This window comes from Miniopterus natalensis, chromosome 5 (genome assembly GCF_054644295.1).
Source record: "Miniopterus natalensis isolate mMinNat1 chromosome 5, mMinNat1.hap1, whole genome shotgun sequence".
In the NCBI taxonomy this organism is placed as follows: Eukaryota; Metazoa; Chordata; class Mammalia; order Chiroptera; family Miniopteridae; genus Miniopterus; species Miniopterus natalensis.
In genome coordinates, this window is record NC_142085.1 from 59,962,796 (window position 1) to 59,983,768 (window position 20,973).

Genomic DNA, 20,973 nt, shown 5'->3' on the forward strand with positions numbered 1-20,973 from the left:
CTCTCCCTTCCTCTCTCTGAAATCAATAAAGATATAAAAATTAAAAAATAAGTAAATAAAACCACAATGAGGTATCACTTCACACCTGTCAGAACGGCTACCATCAACAAATCAACGAATTGTAAGTGCTGGCGAGGGTGTGGAGAAAGGGGAACCCTAGTACACTGCTGGTGGGGATGCAGACTGGTGCAGCCACTATGGAAAGCAGTATGGCGTTTCCTCAAAAGATTAAAAATTGACCTGCCATTTGACCCAGTGACCCCACTTCTAGGAATATATCCTAAGAAACTGGAAACACTAATCACAACTTATGCACCCCCCTATGTTCACACAGCACAATTTGCAATAGCTAAGATCTGGAAACAGCCCAAGTGCCCATCAGTAGTAGATGAGTGGATAAAAAAGCTGTGGCACATTTACACCATGGAATACTATGCAGCTGTAAAGAAGAAGAATCTTTTATCCTTTGGCACAGCATGGAGGGAACTAGAAAGTATTATGCTAAGTGAATTAAGCCAGCCAGAGAAAGGCAAGTACCACATGATCTCACTCATATGTGGAATGTAATAAACAAAATAAACTGATGAACAAAATGGATCCAGAGACATAGAAGCATGGAACAGACTGAGGGATCTCAGAAGGAAGGTGAGGAGGGGAAAGTGGGTCTGGAGAGACTAATCAAAGAACTTCTATGTTTATAAGCATAGCCCATGAACACAGACATTGGTATGAGGAAAGCCTGGGGTGGGATGGATGTGGGGTAGAGGGGATCAATGGGGATAAAAAGGGGACATCTGTAATATTTTCAACAATAAAGATAAAGAAACTTAAAAAAAAAAAAGGGACTCTTACCCTTTGTGACAGCATGGATGGACCTGGAGGGACCTGGAGATTATTATGCTAAGTAAAATAAGCCAGTCAGAGAAAGACTAATACCAAATGATTTCACTTACATGTGGAATCTAATAAACAAAACAAACCAACAAACAAAATAGAAGCAGAGGCATGGATACATTGAACAGATTGACAGAGTAGTAGGGGAGGGATTTGGGGAAGGTTAGATGAAAGAAGGTGAAGAGATTAGCAAAAGAACATATATACAGAGCTCATGGACATAGAAATGAGAGTGGTGATGGCCAGAGGGAGGGGGAGCAGGGGCTGGGTGGAGGTGGGCAAAGAGGGGGAGAATGGGGGACATCTGTAATAGCATCAACAATTAAAAAATTAAATAATTTGAAAAAAAGAAAGTGAAATAATAAGTGGTAAACTAGTGTGCGGGTATGAAATTTAGCTAGAGCCTTGACACAAACTGGATAATAAATTAACTTAAAATTTCAACCTCAAGCATTTTATACTAGAATGGAATGAAATTTTTCTTGTAACAACGTTGAACCAGAGGTCTTTTTATTAGCAAAAACCACAGGAGAGATACAGATTCAGCATATGTTTTTCAATTTTTCATTCTTGCTTTTCAAACTCATTAATGCAGTACTATAGGATACTGCCATAGATTATGTGAATTTTTCTGTCATTTGTAACCTGGTTCTATTAAGAACCAGATATGTGCCAGATATTTAAGATCGAAGATGAATTAAAAGCCTAGAGACTGGGAGGAATGAAGAACATTTACTTAGACTCGATGTGCTGAGGGAAATATCAGTTATCTCTCCTGGCTACCAAAAGTGGCATAGCAAAAGGCCAGATAGATCAATCAGCAATGACATTTTGGCTCCAACTCTTAAAAGCTTGTGACCATAAGCCAATAACTTAACCTATCTGTATTAGTTTTCTATTGCCGTTATAAGAAATTATCACAAATTTAATGGCTTAAACTATACAAACTTATTGTCTTACAGTTCTGGAGGACAGAAATAAGACATGGGTCTCATTGGACTAAAACTAAAGTGTTGACGGGCTTGTATTCCTCCTGCAAACTCTAGGGAAGAATTTGCTTCCTTGCCTTTTCCAGCTTCGAAAGGCCACCTGCATGTCTGTTTTCTCATGGCCCGTTCCTTCATGTTCAAAACCAGCAACCGTCCTCCTCCATCACACTTCTCTCTAACCATCCAGGAGAGGGTCCCTGGATTTAAGGATTTGTGTGATTAGATTGGACTCCCCCAGACAACCCAGGATAACCTCCCTATCTCGATATCTGACCCTTAGTCACACCTGTAGAATCCCTTGTACTGTGAAGCTAACATATTCGCAGGCTCTGGAGACTAGAGTGTAGACGTCTTTGGGGCCTGCTGTGTGGCCTGAGGCATTATCTTAGATTCCGTTTTCTCACCTATAACACCGTGTATGTCCTAAGCACAGCACAGGCCACATGGAGAGGGCCTACATCCTGGCCTATTATTCAAGTCTCCACAGAGGTGGTTAGGTGAGGAGGGGGAGGAGACTATGCGGCCAGGCTGTTGTGCTGTCAAATGGAGAGGGGAAGTTGAATGAGAAAACCCTAAAGTTATTGAAATAAGAGTGAAAACGTATAGAAGTAAGAGCAATTCACAGGCTCCTTAAAAAACAGAAGTGCATTCTGAAAACTGAAATTAGAATTTAAGATGCTTGCAACTGGTACGAGACAATGAGGAATTTTAGCTCCCCTAAATTTTTTTCTCTGAAACTAGATTAAGAGAATTTAAGAAGATAAAGAATTATGCAATGGGAAATGTTTATGATTTAAATCAAACAAACATTCTCCAGGATCTAGTTCAAGGAAAAGACTATCTCCCCAGGTATTTGAGACAAGCAGACAAGACAGAGAGAGAGAAGAAAAGAAATAATTTTGCTACAGTAAGAATGCCCATGTCTCAATGTTTAGCTGTAAACTCATACATAGTAGATTGTTATAAGAAAAAAATGACGTTTCCAATGAAAGTGACTTGGAAAAGGCTAGGGGGAAAAAAAGGAAGGCAAGAGAAAGAAAAAATGGGCAATCTTCAAATAATCTTCTAAAAAAGTAAGATATTACCTTTCTTCTGTTATTTAGCATGCATTGAAGTATATTTGTTCAGGAACTCTTACTTATTTAAAATTCTGTTTATTCCCATTTCCTATCAATATGTCTTATTTAAATCTAAGTTCAATGATCAAAGCATTTTAAGGAATTTTTTAAAGCTACACTGTTCACATAATTTAAACTGTTCACCACAATTTATATATTTGTTACAACAACAGCTTTCAGCATGAAAGCTAAAGTCCCCAAAGAGGTGTGTAAATGGATCTGTATCATGCTGACATTAACGTCAACAAGAAAATGAAGTCACACAGGACAAGAATTCAGGAGGAAACAATATCAACGTTTATCTGGCTAGCAATTGTGTCAACTCTGAGACTCAGTTCTGTAAGTTAGAAAAGTTTAAAACAAATTGAGATGCCATATAAATGAAGTTTAAAATAGATGAATGTAAATAACAGTAAGTGATGAGAAAGTTAATATTATAATCAATTGAGTCACTTTAGTTTATCTTTCTGAATTTATTACAATGAAGTTCTAGAGAAATGTGTTCTCAAAACTGGTTGACCAAGAACACTTCAGTCAAATAGGTCAGATTAACTGATTGAACTGGCTTAAAACTACAGTATTTGTTTTGCTTTGCTTTTACTAAATTTAGTGATTTAGGTGGGTGTGTAGATAATGCCAAAATGTAATTTGTATGTTTAAATTTTGAGTTCATGTGTAGATCATTGCAGACCTCCTCAATACAGAAAGCAAGAGTGAGTTAAGGTCTACAGCTAGGAGGTTCCGGCCCCAAGGTGGTCATCAGGTGATTCAAACATCCACCTGCCATAGCACTAGGATGTGGAGCGCAGATGCGCTTTCTCTGAAAACTGCTAAGAGTTCACTCAGTCCCTGAGAATTGATTTCTTCGTGAATTCTGGAAATACGTCTGTCAAAAGAGCATCAAAACTTGGAGAAAACCAATCAACTCCCTTTAAAGGCACATATAAAAATACACCGAGTTAGAGAGAATCTTCTGCTGTTATGTTCATCAAAATTATGTAGCCAAGATAGAGTTATTTTATGACTAAACAAATTGTGCTGTCTGGAGACTGAAAGTATACTTGGCATTTTAGAAAAAGTACAGATAATCTGAAATGATCCCAGTTTCCAATAAAAGGGAAACAAACCTTATTAAAATGTTTAAGAAATTATTAACTAAACAACCATCTCAGAGGGAAAGATCTTCAATTTTTGGAAATTTGCTGTCGGTTAACAGATGATATAGTCCAATTGAATCAATTACAATATCAATTCATACTTTAAAGAATATGGATTCCAAAATAATGCAGTTGGAGGAGTATATACTCTTTCTACAAGTCAAACAATAATACAGTTGATATAACAAAGCAAACCATGTGACAATCCAGTTATTTCAGTTACTTAAACATCTGAATCATTATGGCCACATAGTCTAAATGATGTCATGGTACCTGGCATCCAGATGGCTTTGAAACCTCTGCCTAAATAATGATGCCTCTACTGATGTTGACTCTGATGACAGATCTGTACCTTCTGGCAAAAACTAGCCAACAATACAAAGCAACTGTGAATGTAATTGATGGTAAGTGTATTACCTGTGAAGCTTATTTTTTCATTGACAATGGCTGAATGCCATTCAGTAAAATGTATTGAGTCAACACATTGTTACTGTTCCCCAACAACACACACAACTATAAATAAAACCATCATTAATAAATATTTGTTAAGAACATATTGTGTCCTCAAAGTCCTTAGCCATATGGAACCTAAATCTAGTTTCATAAAAATCATACAAAACAACTTGAGAGCAGCAATGTAAGATAAAATGCTCAATAAAAATAGATGCATGCAAGGGGTGCAGCAATAATTCAGAGAAGCCTGATATGGGTGTGAGCTGCGTCTTCAGGGAAGTTCACAGACAAGGTAAACCACGTGTGTGGTAAAATTCGCATGGGTGGAATAGAGTCGCAGAATCAGGAACGGAAGGAGGTGGAAGTGAACATGGAGAATACGTGAAGAGATGCTGAGGAAGGAGAAATCAGCCTGAATAAAGCACGGCCTTCACGTAGAAAGTCAGGAAGACAAGTTTGAGTATGTTAGGAGCTGGCTCTCCGCTCTGCGAGTTCACACTGTTATAACTGACTGAGCCTGACTTCCACACACTGAGCTGCCCTCTCAGAGAGCCTCGGTCTAAGTTGAAACTAACACTGGGGCTGACAAGAATTCTTAAGAACTCACCTTTGCTGAAGTGATGGAAATGAACAAAAATAATGGAAGATTTCTCCTAACAGGATGGTTTTTAAAATTATTAAGCTTCTTAGCTGTGATAGAGTCTGGTTATGTAGAGGTGTTGTGGCCACTGGAGTGGAGCCCTCATGAATAGGACTAGTGCCCTTACAGAAGGAGCTTCAGGGAGCTCCCTTGTCCCCATCTGCCATTTGAGGACACAGCAAGAATGAAACTGGGAAGTAGGTTCTCACCAAACATCAAGTATGAAGGCAGCTTGATTCTTAGAATTCCCAGATTCCAAAACTGTGGGAAATAAAATTTCTGTTGTTTATAAGCCACCCAGTCTATGGTATTTCTGTTAAAGCAGCTCAAATGGAGTAAGATACCATGTTTAATCAATGACTGGCCTTCAGCAATGTTTGAAGTAGAAAGGTTCCTGGAAGAAGTAGGATTCTTCAAGAAGGCCACAAGCCCATGAGGGCTGTGACAGAGCTGGTTGCAAGAAAGTATATAGAAGTGAAAAATTTCAAAAGTTAACATGAAGAAAGAATTATTACCTTTTGCTTAAAAATAATTCTATAGCCCAGCCAGCATGGCTCAGCAGTTGAGCATCGACCTAGGATCCAGGAGATCATGGTTCAATTCCCAGTTAGGGCAGATGCCCGGGTTGTGGGCTCGATCCTCGGTTGGGGGAGTGCAAGAGGCAGCCGATCAATGACTTTCTCATCATTGATGTTTCTCTCTCTCGCTCTGTCTCTCTCTCTCTCTCCTCTCCTCTCTGAAGTCAATAAAAGTATATTTTAAAAAAATAATAATAATTCTATAATTAAATCTAACAACAGACTTAGGGGTGTACAAATTATAATTTGCCCTCAGCTGTTGAAGCAGTAAGTGTACTTGATCTAAGGAAGGAAGAAAGAAAAGAAAAACAGATGAAACCACATTATTGACTTAGGAGAGTTATCTGATGCTAGAACGACAACAAAAAGCAGAGATATTCTGGACTCAGATACATGAAACTGGACCCTGGCTGGTTGGACTCAGTGGTTAGAGTGTCGGCCCATTGACTGAAGGGTCCCAGGTTCAATTCCCGCCAAGGGCACATATCTCGGCTGCAGGCTGATCCCCAGCCCTGGTCAGGGCGTGTAGGAGAGGCAACCAGACAATGTGTCTCTCTCACATCGGTATTTCTCGCTCTCTCTCTCCCTTCCATGCTCTCTGAAAAGCAATGAAAAAAATATCCTCAAGTGAGGATTAAAAATACATATATATTTTCATATATATATGAAATTGGGGGACAATGGAAAATGAGTTGGTCACAAAAGAAGCCAAAACAACCCATTTATTTAAGGAAAAGGTGAGGGGAACACAATCAAAGATTATTGTCCCTTAATTCACTACCATGTCTCCTGCAGGACTCAGTGGGAAAGAGTACATTGAAAGAACTGTGCTGAATTTTCATCATAAAATATTCTCATTTTATTGGTTCTCTCACTTGAGACTCTGTTTATAAAAACCCCAATAAGTAGCCTGGTAGGTGGCTCTAGAAATAGTGAGCAATAAGCAAACATTTGTTTTTTAAGGATCAGGAGCATTTTTTATTTATCAAAATCCATTTCCTCTTTCTGTATTAAGTCACTGATATTTACAACAGTTAAAAAATTAACAACTAATGAAAAAGCAGTAAGGTATTTTTCTAATGCTGCTTTAAGCTCATACATGTCCAGTGCACTTATTATTTGCTATCAGTTTTCTTTTCCCTTTTTCAGTATACCCTTAGCTGAGCACTAAAGTAAGTCAAGACAAGCATCCCCATCAAGTTTCTCAATGAGTTTTAAGTAAACTAAATTTATTCTCTAGAGAGGAGTTAAACACCATTAAGTAAAATCAATAATAAGTGAATTTCACATTATCATCCATATAGTGCTGTTCCATATAATTATTGCCATTTGTCCAAAGTACTCAACTATATTCTCAAGCATGCAAGCTCAATACACTTTGACTGAAGACTCATGACTTAAGTGTCACGGTCATTCTTATACATAGAGGAAATCAGAGTATGCCAAATTGCGTAGTTTCACCAAATAGTTCAGACAAACAAGCATCCCTCACTTTTTCAAGGGAAGTGGGCACTGAATGTCTAAGGAGAGAGCAGATATATCCTGGAACAATGTTCCCTCTAGGACTCCATATTTGCCATTCTTCACCCCCAAATTAGATCCAGGAATTAAGGCAGTGACTGAGGTCACCAGCACTCAATCAGAACCAATCTTCCACTTAGTAGTCCATAACAAATACAAATTCTAAACTCCTTGGCAGCCTTTATCTAAAAATCTTCAACAATGCTTCATCTGATTTTCCATTCTGTATATTTACAACAAGCCTGGAACAGAAAAGGTGGCTAGAGGCTGGTAATGAAAAGCTTGCTCTCATCCTGAGATCTCTGCTAGGTTCAGTGGCTTGATGAGTCCCTTTTCCCCCATAGCCAAGGCTGAGGGCTGCATACCAGAAAGTTCCAGATGCTTTAGGTGCAACTTCTTTCTCTATCTTCCCAGAATACTGATAAGATGGCCACTAGTATCCTCATATTACAGATGTAACAGATGGAGCTCAATGGTATTAGGTGATTGCCTTAGGGTCATACCACCTGTTTGGTCTCAAGGCCTCTGACATTTCCACTATTCCACGCTACCTTCCTATGAATTTGCTTCAGGGGTTCCTAATCTCTCCAGATGCACTCTTCTGTCCTCTTTTGACCTTATTTCTCAATTCTGCCTTTTCCAGTTTCCATCACGTTATGTCATAGCAGAATTCTACTTGTATAGGCCCAACATCTTTGGATTGACACCCTGGCCCAACTGTCTTAATTAATTTTCTATATTAATTTCTGCTCTATACCTTAGATCCCCCTGGTTTTCAGTCCTATACCCAGTTCAAGACCATAGGACACAAAACTAATCCAACATATGGAACTAAGTTTGGATATGAACATATATGGTCATTTATTGATTCTCCCTTCCGCATTGTCAAATATTATGATGAAAGTCTGGCAGTAGGAAAGAGGCAGGGAGAGAAGTGACTGAAAAAGGAAGAAAGACAGTGAAAAAGCATGTCTTTAAAATGCGAATTGTGGTCTTACTCTAACTGGGTCCTGTGAGGCTCAGTGTCATCTGTGAAGTTGTGCTCAGAGTCATCAGCAGGAGGCTAAGGTCAGAGACTAGCACCTGCAAACAAGGTACATACCAGGGGAAATTAGAAAACAAACAAAACTTCTGGACCAAAATCAAACAATTCTATAGCAAAGCCGCACCTCAGAAACACATGGCCCCCTGATAATGGAAACCATTTATCCATTGCTCGCTGTGTACTAAGAACCACATAAAGAGTTTTGCTGACATTTTTTAGTTTTCTAATTAAGTCTGTGAGGTGGACATTATTGTACTTATTTTACAGACAATGAAAGTGAGGCAAGAGAGGCTCAATGTTACTGATTTAGTAAGCACCAAAGTGGCTTTTCAACCCAGGTGTATTGATTTTTAAGGTCACAGTCTTAGCCATTAAGCCATTCTCTACCTCCAACCTGCTCTACAGAGCTAACACATTTCAATCAAAGTGTTTATCTGAGTTTTAAAATAATTACATTCAATATACTTTGGGAAAATACAAAGAACCTTTGTATTTGTTATTTTTTTTAAACATTACCTAATTGATTGACTTAGGGTATTATTATCTGAGTCAATCATTACAAATATTACATCATCTCAGACTAAGGACAGATCTTCACATTTGTTCAATATTTATTCAACAAACATGACTACTGTGTGCCAGGCTTACCTTGAGCTCTGAGGATCCGGTTGTGAAACAATCACATTCTATTGCTTCCAAGGAACTTATAACCTACTGGAGAAGACATGCAAAGAGATAGCCATTATTCAAGGTGTTGGGTACCTCTGAGCTACATCCAGAGTGTGCTGCTCAAAAGAGGGAGCATCTCCCTTTGCAGAGGCAGATCAGAAAGTGTTTCCTAGTGCATCTAGGTTTTAAAGATGAAAAGGAGTTCGCAGAGTAAAGGAAAGGGTAAATTGTGTAGAGACCTCAGAGGGACGAATGGTGTGGAAGTGAGAAAGAGAGCTGTATGTATAGGGACCCCTATCTTCCATTCTGTAGTGTTTTAGTGTCTATTATCTACAGCAATAAACGTGGCTATGGCTACAGGAGAAGTATCTCCAACTGTACTGTGTTCTTTGGCTCAAAATATTGTTCCCCACTTGTTTTATTTGTCTAGAGTAGACAAAGGACATGAAAGATAAGGTGGGAACTTGTCCAGGTGAGACCATTAATGATCCAAACAAGGCTTTTCTCTAGAAGCCACTTTTCAATATGGTAGTAAAAGGAATTTGAAACAAAGGTTTAATAAAAGAAATTTTTTTTTAAAAAAGGGTAAAAAAATGATTTGTCACCTAAGACCCAATATTAACACAGGTGAAATAATTAATTTTATCCCAATATATTTGTGTTTTCCTTCTGTTGTCAATTGCAGCTTTTGAACATGATTATCTCAGAAATAATAATATATACTTCATTTCATTTTGTGGGTAATAACGGGAAATAGTATATAAACCAACAAAATAAAACTTTGTCATCTATTTTCTTTTTCCTCACCAATCATACATAAGTAGTTCATATTGGTTTGCCATTGTTAAAAAAAATAATAATAATAACAGTCCAAAATGTCTACTGAGAATTGTTATATCAGTTAAGGACCAAAAAATTAGACTACAATTATTAACTTAGATCCAGCAGTTATATAAATAAAAATAGAAATGAATATAATGTGATTCTTTTTCTACTTTATTTTTGATTCTCAGAAAGGGTGTAGAATAGCGTGGCATCTGGAAATTAAATGCTAGTGTAAATCTGTGTAAATCTATGAGCTTGAGTGAGTCATCACAACTCTCTAAGTAGATTTCTTTATCTGTAAATAGGGTTAATAACAATGTCCAAAAACATAGTTGATAAATCAGACAAGGCCATGGCCCTAGAGCTCACTGATGAGTCTAGACTCCAGACTTTAGTAAGAAGTAACACTCACATTAGTTTATTTCAATCCTTTGTTAGGAACATGGTGATAAGTGTTAATATAGAGACATGAATGGGGCACTAAGGAGACTCAGAGTCTGGGCACCAAACTCAGGAGAGGAAGGCAAAAGTTAGGCAGATAGAGAAAGAAGCATACAGATACTGAAAACAACCTGTGAGAAGAACTGAATGCCTGCCAGTTTAGCCCATTCTAAAAAATATCAAGTATTTTATTCATCCATTCTCTCAACATTCATGCCATGCCAATGAAATATTCAACATTCCATTAATTCAACATACAAGAATTGAGACATAGTAGGTATAAAGCATATATTATATCCAGAAGATATAACATGTTCCCAAGGAGTTTCCAGTCTAGTAGGGAAGCTGGACAATTAAATCAATGAGAAAAAATAGGTAATTCATGCTTCGGCCTCAATATGTACATGGTGATGGAAAGCACAGGGGAAGGAAGGGCACTTAAATCAGGCTGGCTCATCAGGACACCTTCCCAGAGGAGATAAAACCTGAGCTGACTTTAAAGGAAGTCTAGGGATTATAGCAGACGAATCAGAGGAGATTGGCAAGAAGGGTGTGAAGGGTAAGGACCACATGTGGGAAAGTGTAGAGAGTAAGACACTTTCAGGAAAAGCCAGGTGTGATTTGTGGTGGGGAGCAGCAGCAGTTACATGTGAAAGGATAGTGAAGAGTCTGGCCAGGAAGCACTCTACCTACCATACTATGGAGATCACTGAGAACTATGCAAAGAGCCACTGAATGATTTAAACTGGGCCCAGTCAAGCTTAGACCTGCATTTTGTTGTTGTTAAGATTTGCATTTTTAAAACTGTATTTTAGCTATATTGTGGGAGTTGGTTTAAGTGGATCAGGAAAACTGTGGCAATGATCCAGTCAATAAATGATGCAAGCATGATAACAGATGCAGGTAATAAATTTTAGAAAGTTTTAGAAGGTGAATAAATAGCACTTTGTAAACACTTGTATCATGGAGTTAATGAAAGAAAAAGAAGAGTCTAGGATGACTCCAAGCTTCTGGCTAAGGCAATTAGGAAAAAAATTAAGAAAAGCTGAGCCCCAGCTGGGCCAGCTTGGCTCAGTGGTTGAGCATCGACCTATGAACCAGGAAATCATGGTTCAATTCCCATTCAGGGCACATGCCCAGGCTCCAGGCAGTTGATCAATGACTCTCCCATCATTGATGTTTCTATCTCTCTCTCTCTTTCTCCCTTTCTCTCTCTAAAATCAATAAAAACATATTTTTAAAAAAAAGAAAAGCTGAGCCCCAGCTGGGTGGAGCTGAGCCCCAGCTGGGTGGCTCAGTTGGTTGGGGCATCGTCCTGTACACCAAAAAGGTTGCGGGTTCGATCCCCAGTCAGGGCATGTACAGGAGGCAACCAATCGATGTTTCTCTCTCTCTCTCAAATCAATGAACACATCCTCAGTGAGGATTAAAAAAAAGAAGAGCTGAACGTTTATTAAAGCCTTCCCGTGTAACAAGCATTGGGCTAGTTGTACATATTCATGACCTTATTTAATCTTCATAATAATCCTATGACATAGTCACTATTAACTCAACTTCAGAGGAAGAAGTTTAGAGTTATAAACGTAATTTTCACAAGAGCATGCAAAGTGGCAAAGACACATTTTGGAGCCAGGTGTGTCCTACTTCCTTATCTATCAAACAAGATCAGACCATCCATACTATCACAGTGGATGGGTCCTGTCACTAACCAAGACAGCAAATTTTAACAAAGAGCAGGTTTGTGGGGCAACCCAATGAAGAAGGGTTGAAGAAAGAGGAATACCCATGGGGTTACAAGGTAAACAAACACTGAATGTTAACACGGGAGCTCAAGGGATTGAGTGATCGACAACATTGATGACTTGTAGACAGACAAGATACTGACAGACAAGTGTTTACTGGATTTGGTGACAAGAATTTTGATGGTTTGCAACCTTCATTAGAACAACTGTGGGAAAGTAGTCAGGACAAAACCATACTGTGGTGATTGAAAAATAAGTTTGGCTCAGCTGGCGTGGCTCAGTGGTTGAGCATCCACCCATGAACCAGGGAATCACAGTTCGATTCCCAGTCAGGGCACATGCCGGGGCTGCAGGCTTAATCCCCAGTTAATCCCCAGTACGGTGTGTGCAGGAGGCAGTCAATTAATGTTTCTGTCTCTCTCTCCCTCTGCCTTCCTCTCTCTGTAATCAATAATATATATATATATATAAAAGGTCTGTAGAAAAATTAAACCCAACTTGAAACTCTAAGTACTGAGGGAATGAAAAAGAATGAGTTTATTTCCAAGGCATGAGCCTAGTCAGGGAAGGTTTCCTGCTGGTCTAGGCCTGGGAAGCATAGATTTATGGCATCTTGCCCCCTAAAGAAGATGTTGATGTTAATCTTAAAGGAAATGTGGGGAGGTTCTGTACAAACTGAGGAACTCCAAATATGTGAAACATAATGCATTTATCCCAGAGATCTATCACCAAATGTAGGCCCAAAAATCTTCCTCCTCAACTCTTACACCCTTTATACTCCATAGAATCCCAGAGAAGAAACGTGTGGTCAGGTTCACAATTCATGCTTGGAGAAATTGAAAAGAAATGCTAACTATAGAAAGAAGAAATGTATGTAATTGTACATGTATGCATAGCTATACACATTCACATACATAAACATCTACTTATTCCTTCAGTTCACAGGTGACAATCCTGAAAATAAATACCACTGCAATGCTTCTAACCTCTTGTGTGATTTGGATTTCCAAGTTTTGAGTGTCCTAAACTCTGCCCAATCTAACAAGAAAAAAAAGAATGTTGTGTGATAAACAGTATTGCTTTGGGTTCTTAAAGAAACATCTATGAAGAGACTGCTTTCAGCAATGAAACACAGAAGGCTCACCTTATAACCACATAAATTTCAAATAGGTTTACAAACAGAGATAACAATCCTATCTACTAAGGCCTCCTTAAACTATGAAGGATGAAATAATCATCAAAAATTTCAAAACATCTTGTTCAGAGGTTGAGTTATAGAAATTGTGACTTTAAACTGCCTTGGTAATATATCTTAACATATTTTAATAGATCTCTAATTTTAATAATATCTCTTTGGTCACCTGAGATAAGCAGCTTTAATTTCAATTTTAACAGTTTTTAAAAGTACTAAGAATTTTAAACTACGCTTGCTTAGACTTCCCTTTTTGAAAATTAAGTAATACCAACTGAGTTTCAGGGCTTGTTTTATAGAAAAGGAATTATGTAACCAACAACCACAAAGCTGGCATGAAAAAGATTTTAATTAGTAATATTTGATATGACAGAAGAAAGCTTGATCATAGTGACAGAAGGCTGTTCCATTTCTGTGACATTCATATTTATATACGCATAATATGTATATATACTGTGAACTCTGCTCTCTCTATATATGTGTATATATAAACATACATAGATATACATATATAAAACCACTGAGTCAGAAACAATAACAAAAGTACTGATCCTATGTAATGTTTTCAGAGTGTAAACTTCCTGATTAAGGACCTTTTCAGATAATAGGTAGAATTCACATAAAGACAATAAACATGAAAGAGATTAAATCAGGGTTTCCTTGTTTTTATTCCTTATGCTACTTTTAATACTAAGTCATGCTCATGTTGTTCCTAAATATATTAAATTAGCTTCTCGTCCTTGCTTGAACTAGCCAAGAGCATAAATGAACATTTCCCCCCAGGGTTCTGGGCACACCCTGTCTCTGTCAGTTTGGACTGCTGTAACAGAAATACCACAGACTGCATGGCTGAAGCTGCACGCACTTATCTCTCACAGTTCTCAAGGCTGGGAAGTTCAGGACCAAGGTGCAGGCAGATCCCGCGCCTGGTGAGAGCCCACTTCCTGGCCGTAGGTAGCTCCCCCTCATGCGTGTCTTCACGTGGCGGGGAGCAGAAAGAGGGAGCAAGCTTCTTCTTAGAAGAGCGCTAATCCCATTTATGAGTGCTCCCCCTCATGACCTAATTACCTCCCAAAGGCCCCCTCACACCATCACATTGGGAGTTAGGATTTCAACATATGAAGTTGGGCGGGACACAAACATTATTTAGTCTGTAACACCCTACATTATTTTTATTTTATTTTAGCTACCTCAAATGGGGTCTAAGGTCACTATGGGCCTAGCATCATGGAGATTTGCCAGGCCTGCTTGGAGAATTTCCAACAACCTGTCACCTCAGAAATCTCGCCTGGAAAGCTGGTAAGTTCACATCTTTCATCTTGCCCCCTTTAAGTCCCCTTGTGCCTGTTTGCTCCTCTGGAGAGAGAACTTCCCTAGACCTCAGCAGAGGCTGCCAATATTCCCCATGGAGAGGTCACACTTTACTGTGAGGGGTCACTAATTCTTCTGCTACCTGAGTCAACCCAAGTGATAGCCCCTCCAGACCCCTTGATGTCACCCCTGGAGAGAGTGAGATTCAGGAGCACTTTCAGAGCTAAACAACATGCCACATAGCTTCGCTTCGGCATCCTAAGCCCAGTGTCTCAACAGCTCTTTTAGACTTGCTCCCTGTGGGCAATGGGGATTTGATGGAGAACCACACTCCACACCACAGCTCCCGGGGGTGGCTGCAGCAATAGCCCAGAGGTGTAACCAGAAAGTGGCTTCCAGAAGCCAGAGTCCCCAAGGGCAGTCTCCATGGGGAGGGCTTTCTTTTTGCCATTAACTTTTTTTTTTAACATTCTTTAACTTCTTAACTCTATGTTCTTCCAATTTCTGAAGACTTTTTAATTCATTTGTCTTACTTTGTTTTTTGATGTCATAAAGAACACGAGTAAGTGATCGGGAGTGACCTGAGGCTAGAGAAGGAGTGTCTCCAAATTTGTTTTCCAAGCTTCCGGAGGACATGATGCTTATAGTCGCAACAATATAGAGACAGCAAAGTTCTTCTGGGTCAGACTAGCCAGATCGTTTCCAAGTGGAACAGTGTACATCACCATGTTTTTCAGACATTCTTTGACGTTCTATACCTAAGGAATAGGGTTATTTTGCTCTTGTTTCTCCTGTTTCCCACAAGCCCCAAATGAGCAGCCATGGGTTTTCTTATTTTCTTGTTTAGCCTGTTCAGCATGCCTCCTGAAGTGTATGTCTTCTCCAGTGTGTGACAGTTAACCTGCAACTTCTCTTTGGCACTAATAGCCACATTGCAAGAGGTTTGGGTTGCCTCAGCCTTTTAATAAACTTATTTCCAACTTTTTCTTTGCTTAATCATTTTCTCTACCTCTGGCTATCTGTGCAAGTTGACCACACCCTGACCCAGCTATAAAATTCGATCTGAGGGATATACTGCTATTCACAGATTCATAATCTAATTATGCCAGTTTGCACACTATGATGATTCAAAGTCTGGTAAGTGGTTTCTAGAACACATTACAAAACACCAAGTGACATGAACCCTAGCCTGAGGAGCTTACAATCTAAGTATCTAGATCAGACAAAAACTAGAGTGGCTAACAAGCAATGAGTTGCAGAATGTTGAGGAGATTAACACTAGAAAGATGTAAAAAGAGACTACTGAGCACGTACATTGCAGCCACCTTTTCTATAAACAATATAAAAAGAAAGCATGAAGAAGAAAAAGATGTATATGTATAAAAAGGAAAAAATATTCCCCAAAGCCAACACAAGAGTAATAAAAACTAAAAAATCAAGCTGGATTTCAGACTGTGCAGAGCCTAAAATGAGAACAAAATGGGAACTCAGTTTAGAAAAAGAAGTTAAAGAAGCACATCTTGGGGAGGAGTGACATGATCTTATTTGGGTGGGGGAGAGGGCAGGAATAGCATGCTTGACACAGAGTTGTAGATAGAGAACTGCTTTTGCCTCACTGTAGTACAATATAATTTTAGATAACTTTTAATTGTCTATATGTCATAAACTGTCTTGTATATCTAAGGTAACGTGGTAAACAAGGAAACGTCAATGAAATCAAAGTCACATACGATTTTATACAGTTATATCCTATCAACTGTACAAAATTCTTTGCTTTGGATTTTTTTAAAACATTTTTAGAATTGTTCTACAGCAGGCAGAACATGTTTATCTCAAAAATTCAGCTATTTTTTTCTTTTTGTTTTATAGATGAGAAACTTCAGACTTTGGCACTTTCTTTCTTTCTCCTTTTATTTTTAAATTTCAATTAACCTGCACTGAAATTGACAGGAAAACCAAGTAGATGGTTTATGAACACAGATAACCTGTGGTGGAGTAAATAACAACCCGTGAGACGGCACCGTCCTCAGACACAGCGTCTGGCTCTGTGTGTTTAAGGCGGGGCTGAGAGGGAGGGAGTCAGATGGGCCTGTGACCCTCCTCTCAGCTGGGAAAATTGCTCTGTAGCTGTCTGCCTCTCCCCTGGCACAGAGTCTGAGGAAGCCGGAACTGGATTTGTCACAGGGAAGACTTTCTCAGTTTGCCTTCTGTAGTCATGATGACTGCTAGACTCCAGGTCCCTCTTCTGTGGTTTCCCAGAGAAGAAAACCACTTTTTTCTAGTCTCTTTTCTACACGGTGAGGGATGCATTTCCTGACAAGTCTCTCCTGGGCACTGCAGAGAGCCAATGGCCTAGGACAGGCCCTGTCCCCTGAGCGCCTCAAGAACTAGTGCCCTGGCTCTGCCTTGTAGGGAAGCCTTGGAATCGAGCTACACCTGAGGGAGATCTGAATGGTTGTCTGTATCTAAGATCACCCAACATAAAGGAGATCTGAAAAATCAGTTAAGGGCTGAAATGTGTGCCCCTCTATCCAAAAATTTATATACCCAAACCCCCAGTACCTCAGAATGTGACCTTCTATAGAGACAGGGTGTTTACAAAGCTAATCAAGTTAAAATGAGGTCACTATGTGCGCCCTAATCCAATATGACTGGTATCCCCATAGAAAGAGGAAGTCTGAGCCCAGAGACTCAAGTAGGGGAAAGATGCCATGAAGAGACACAGGGAAGGACAGCCATCTACAAGCCAAAGACAGAGGCCTGAAACAGACCCTTCCCTCCCCAGCAGCCCTAGCAAAATAATATAACCACTAAGTACAAAGATCTCCTAATATAACTCTTGATTCTAGCTGAGGAAACTGAGGCAGAGAGAGAGAAAAGGTGGTGCTCTTGTCACACAGTTAGCATCAGTACCAGGAGCCTGTTTCCTGACCCCCAATTCAATGCTCCTTTATCACCCTAGGTGAGGAACTTCATCATGAGGGGGTCACTTCTAAAGGAACAATAGAGGTCACACTAAAGGAGCTGCGTTCCCTCAGCAACTCCACACCATGATGGGACCAAGTGTGGGCAGACCCAGGTCTCCACCAATGGGATGGTTCCTCAGGGCTCTCAGCACTGCGTTTACTTGCATGGGCTGAGGCACCATAGCTGAGGCCCTTCAGTATTAATCCTAAAATGATGGAGCAGTGGAGAGGGGTTTAAAAATACAGGCACCTGTGGTTTACATGCACATTCCTGTTTCAGACCCCCTCCTCTAGGGCCCAGGACTAATCTTCTACCAGCATAAGGTAAGCAATCTTTTTTTCACCCTCTCCAACTTAGTGTGGGAAGCTATGGAGGAAGCTTGCTGCAGAGATTTCGAGAATGAATGGTCCAAGGGGTAAAGCTTCCCCCAGCACTGTCCAAATCTCCACCCAACACCTGTCTGTGACATCACACGGTCAGTCTTCAAGGCGAGCAGGTAAGAAGTCTCTAAGCGGCCAGACACCCAGCACAGTGCCAGGGAAAATGAGAAGCACCTCTGCATGTCTGCTTCCTGCCATGTGCTATATTTAGTAGATTCTTCTTCTCTAGTTTAAAGGGAAGAAATTTCTTAGGTGTGACCTATTTGAACTGAGACTCAAAAGAAGTATGCACATAACTACCATCTACCTCTTTCTAGAAGGGAAAGTGTAAGCTGGGGCTTGAATTCAGGCTCTATATAAGCTCAAGGTTAGAAGTCAGGGCATTCATGAACTCAGGTGAGGAAAAAAAAATCACATCTTTATTTTCATTAACCTTTAACTAACATTTAGCATTTCCTTCTATTTTTAGCATAGGCAATAAAGCAACGGTATTAGCAATGCCAATAACAGAAATAGAAATCATTAATAGAATCATAGATGCATTCATTGTTAAAGACATCAAAATATCATTTATGCTCATTACTGTTTTGCATTTTGGGGCTTATTACACCTGCCACTAAGTATTATTACTTTATGCATTCATTTAAAAAGGCAGGTATTGCATTTTTTCTATGATAGCTGCATTTCAATACAATATGTTTTATGGGTAATCCTAAGTATTTTATTTATGCATTTATAAACATTACTCTAAGAAATGATCCATAGGCACCTGAAACTAATACAAAATAATATTGAATGTAAACTATAATTGAAAAATAAAACTTAAATTAAGAAAAAGTGAGCAATAGGCTTACTACACTTCCAATGGGGTGAATGACATACAGAAGGTTAGGAGCCCCACTGTGGCAGCAAGGACAGTCACTGGGGAAAAGTGTGGCTGGCCAGACTGTGGCTGTTCCAGCATGCCATTTATAATCAGAAAAGAATAGAAAGGTCTTCAGTACACTACTGAATCATGGGAAGCTGATTAAAAATGCAGGTAACTGCACTTTTCTCCCAGAGAGCTGAACTCAGGTGGTTGTGGGTGGAGTTTGTTTAAAAAGATTTGAAACCAGTGGTCTGAGGTCCACAATTTCAAAAACACTGATGTTGATGTTTGGCTAACCTAACCATTTTAGGTCAACACTTAATACCTATCCTGAACGGATTGTTTCTTTTCTATTCCTGGCTTCTAAACCCATGATTAAATAACATAAGCAAAAATGTTTTTCACTTTTTTACTTTATATTTGGTAGCAAAATAATTTTAAAAGCATTTTCACGAGTAAGGGTTTATAATAGCATTTATGCTTCAGCACATTTTAAAGATAGAAGCAAATAATATCAAAACAAGGAAAATTGAGAAAGCTATGCATAGGTCATAGGATCTAAAGAAGATTTATATTTTTCTAGAGCATCATGTACTTTGCTGATGTGAAAATTGAAGGAACCAAAGGCTATAATGCTTGCAGGCTTGTTCAGCTCCTTGAAAGTTTGCTTTTTGAAATACCTCTCTACCTTTTTTGAGTTCTGCAGTTCATCTTGTGTCCACATTGACAGGTGACTGTCATTTTGCCAAGAAGTGCATATAATTTGCGAAGCAGTAATTAACATCTCTCCTAGAGAGGCTCCCAACTCTTAGTGAATGAGGCTTTCCTTAGCAGTCCTGTAAACTGAGTTTCAAGTGCTCCAAGTAAACAGACTAATTACAATAGCTCTGGGAGGACCAGTGTGTTTGCTCTGAGGTGTGGAGCAAGCATTGTTTCCTCCAATAGAAAGCTAGTACTGGACCCTGAAGGCCTTGTAGCTCAATCTGAAATACTAGATATTACAAAATACGCTTAAAAATTATTTTTTCCATAGTGTATGTCCTTTTACCATGGTCTGTTTTTGATTGCATATCATTATATCTGGGACAAAAATGCATCCAGTTAATACACCTCTTTGTTGTTTCTGTTAATCCTCCCCCAAGGGTATTTTTTCCATTGATTTTTTGGAGAGAGGGAAGGGAAGGGGAGAAATAGAGAGAGGGAAACATCAATGTGAGAGAGACACATTGGTTGTGTCCCACACGCTCAGGGGCCACGTAAGGCTGATCCTGCAACCAAGGTGCGTGCCCTTGACTAGAATTGAACCTGCAACCATTCAGTCTACAGGCCGATGCTCTAACCACTGTACAAACTGGCTAGGGCTGGTACACCTCTTGATGTTCAAGACCTGCCCACAGTAAGTGCTTAAGTGAAGCATCCTGAAGACTTCACCATGGATCTGCCCTCCAAGCTTAGCACCTTGACTCACCAGGAGGGCTGGGGCCTGGGTTGGAGACCTGGTTCTGCTACTTACCAGCTGTATGACCTGATACTGTGCTAGCAAGTTACTGGAAATTTCCAAACCTTCATTTCCTTTGCTATATAAAGGAAAAAATCAGATTTCGAGGAGATGGTGTATCTCCCACACTTATAGCAGCACCTGGGAAGTGCTTAGGAATTGTTAGCTATTGTTATTTCTAACTTGGACAAAACAAAAATTATGCTACTGTGAAATCTTGAACCAGGGAAGCCTCAGATATGGGCATCAATGGCAATCAACAATTTGAGTAATAGAATCCCATAACAGAACAGCTCCTCGCCCGGGCTGCTCATCAGAATCAATTTGAAGAGCTTCCTTAACACTGTGGTCTGGACTGGGCACAAATACTTGTAAAGAATGCTCACCAAGTGATTATGATTAAACAAAAAAAAACCCACAACTCCTGGGCAAGAACTAAGGTATTCCAGACATGGTATCATGCCAAGAACCGTGGGAGGTGCCAAAATTAAAAAAGAGATGCCTCCAATTGAAGGCTTTACAGAGGAAATGGAGCTTTTACATGAAAAGTAAAAAAAGAAAACAAACAGTATTACTACTACACATGACCAAGAGCCAAAGAGATAATGTTGAGATGATGGCGGACTATGACAGAAAGGAGAGAGGGCCGGATCATTGCAGGAAGAGAAGCTGAGGGGCCTGGAGA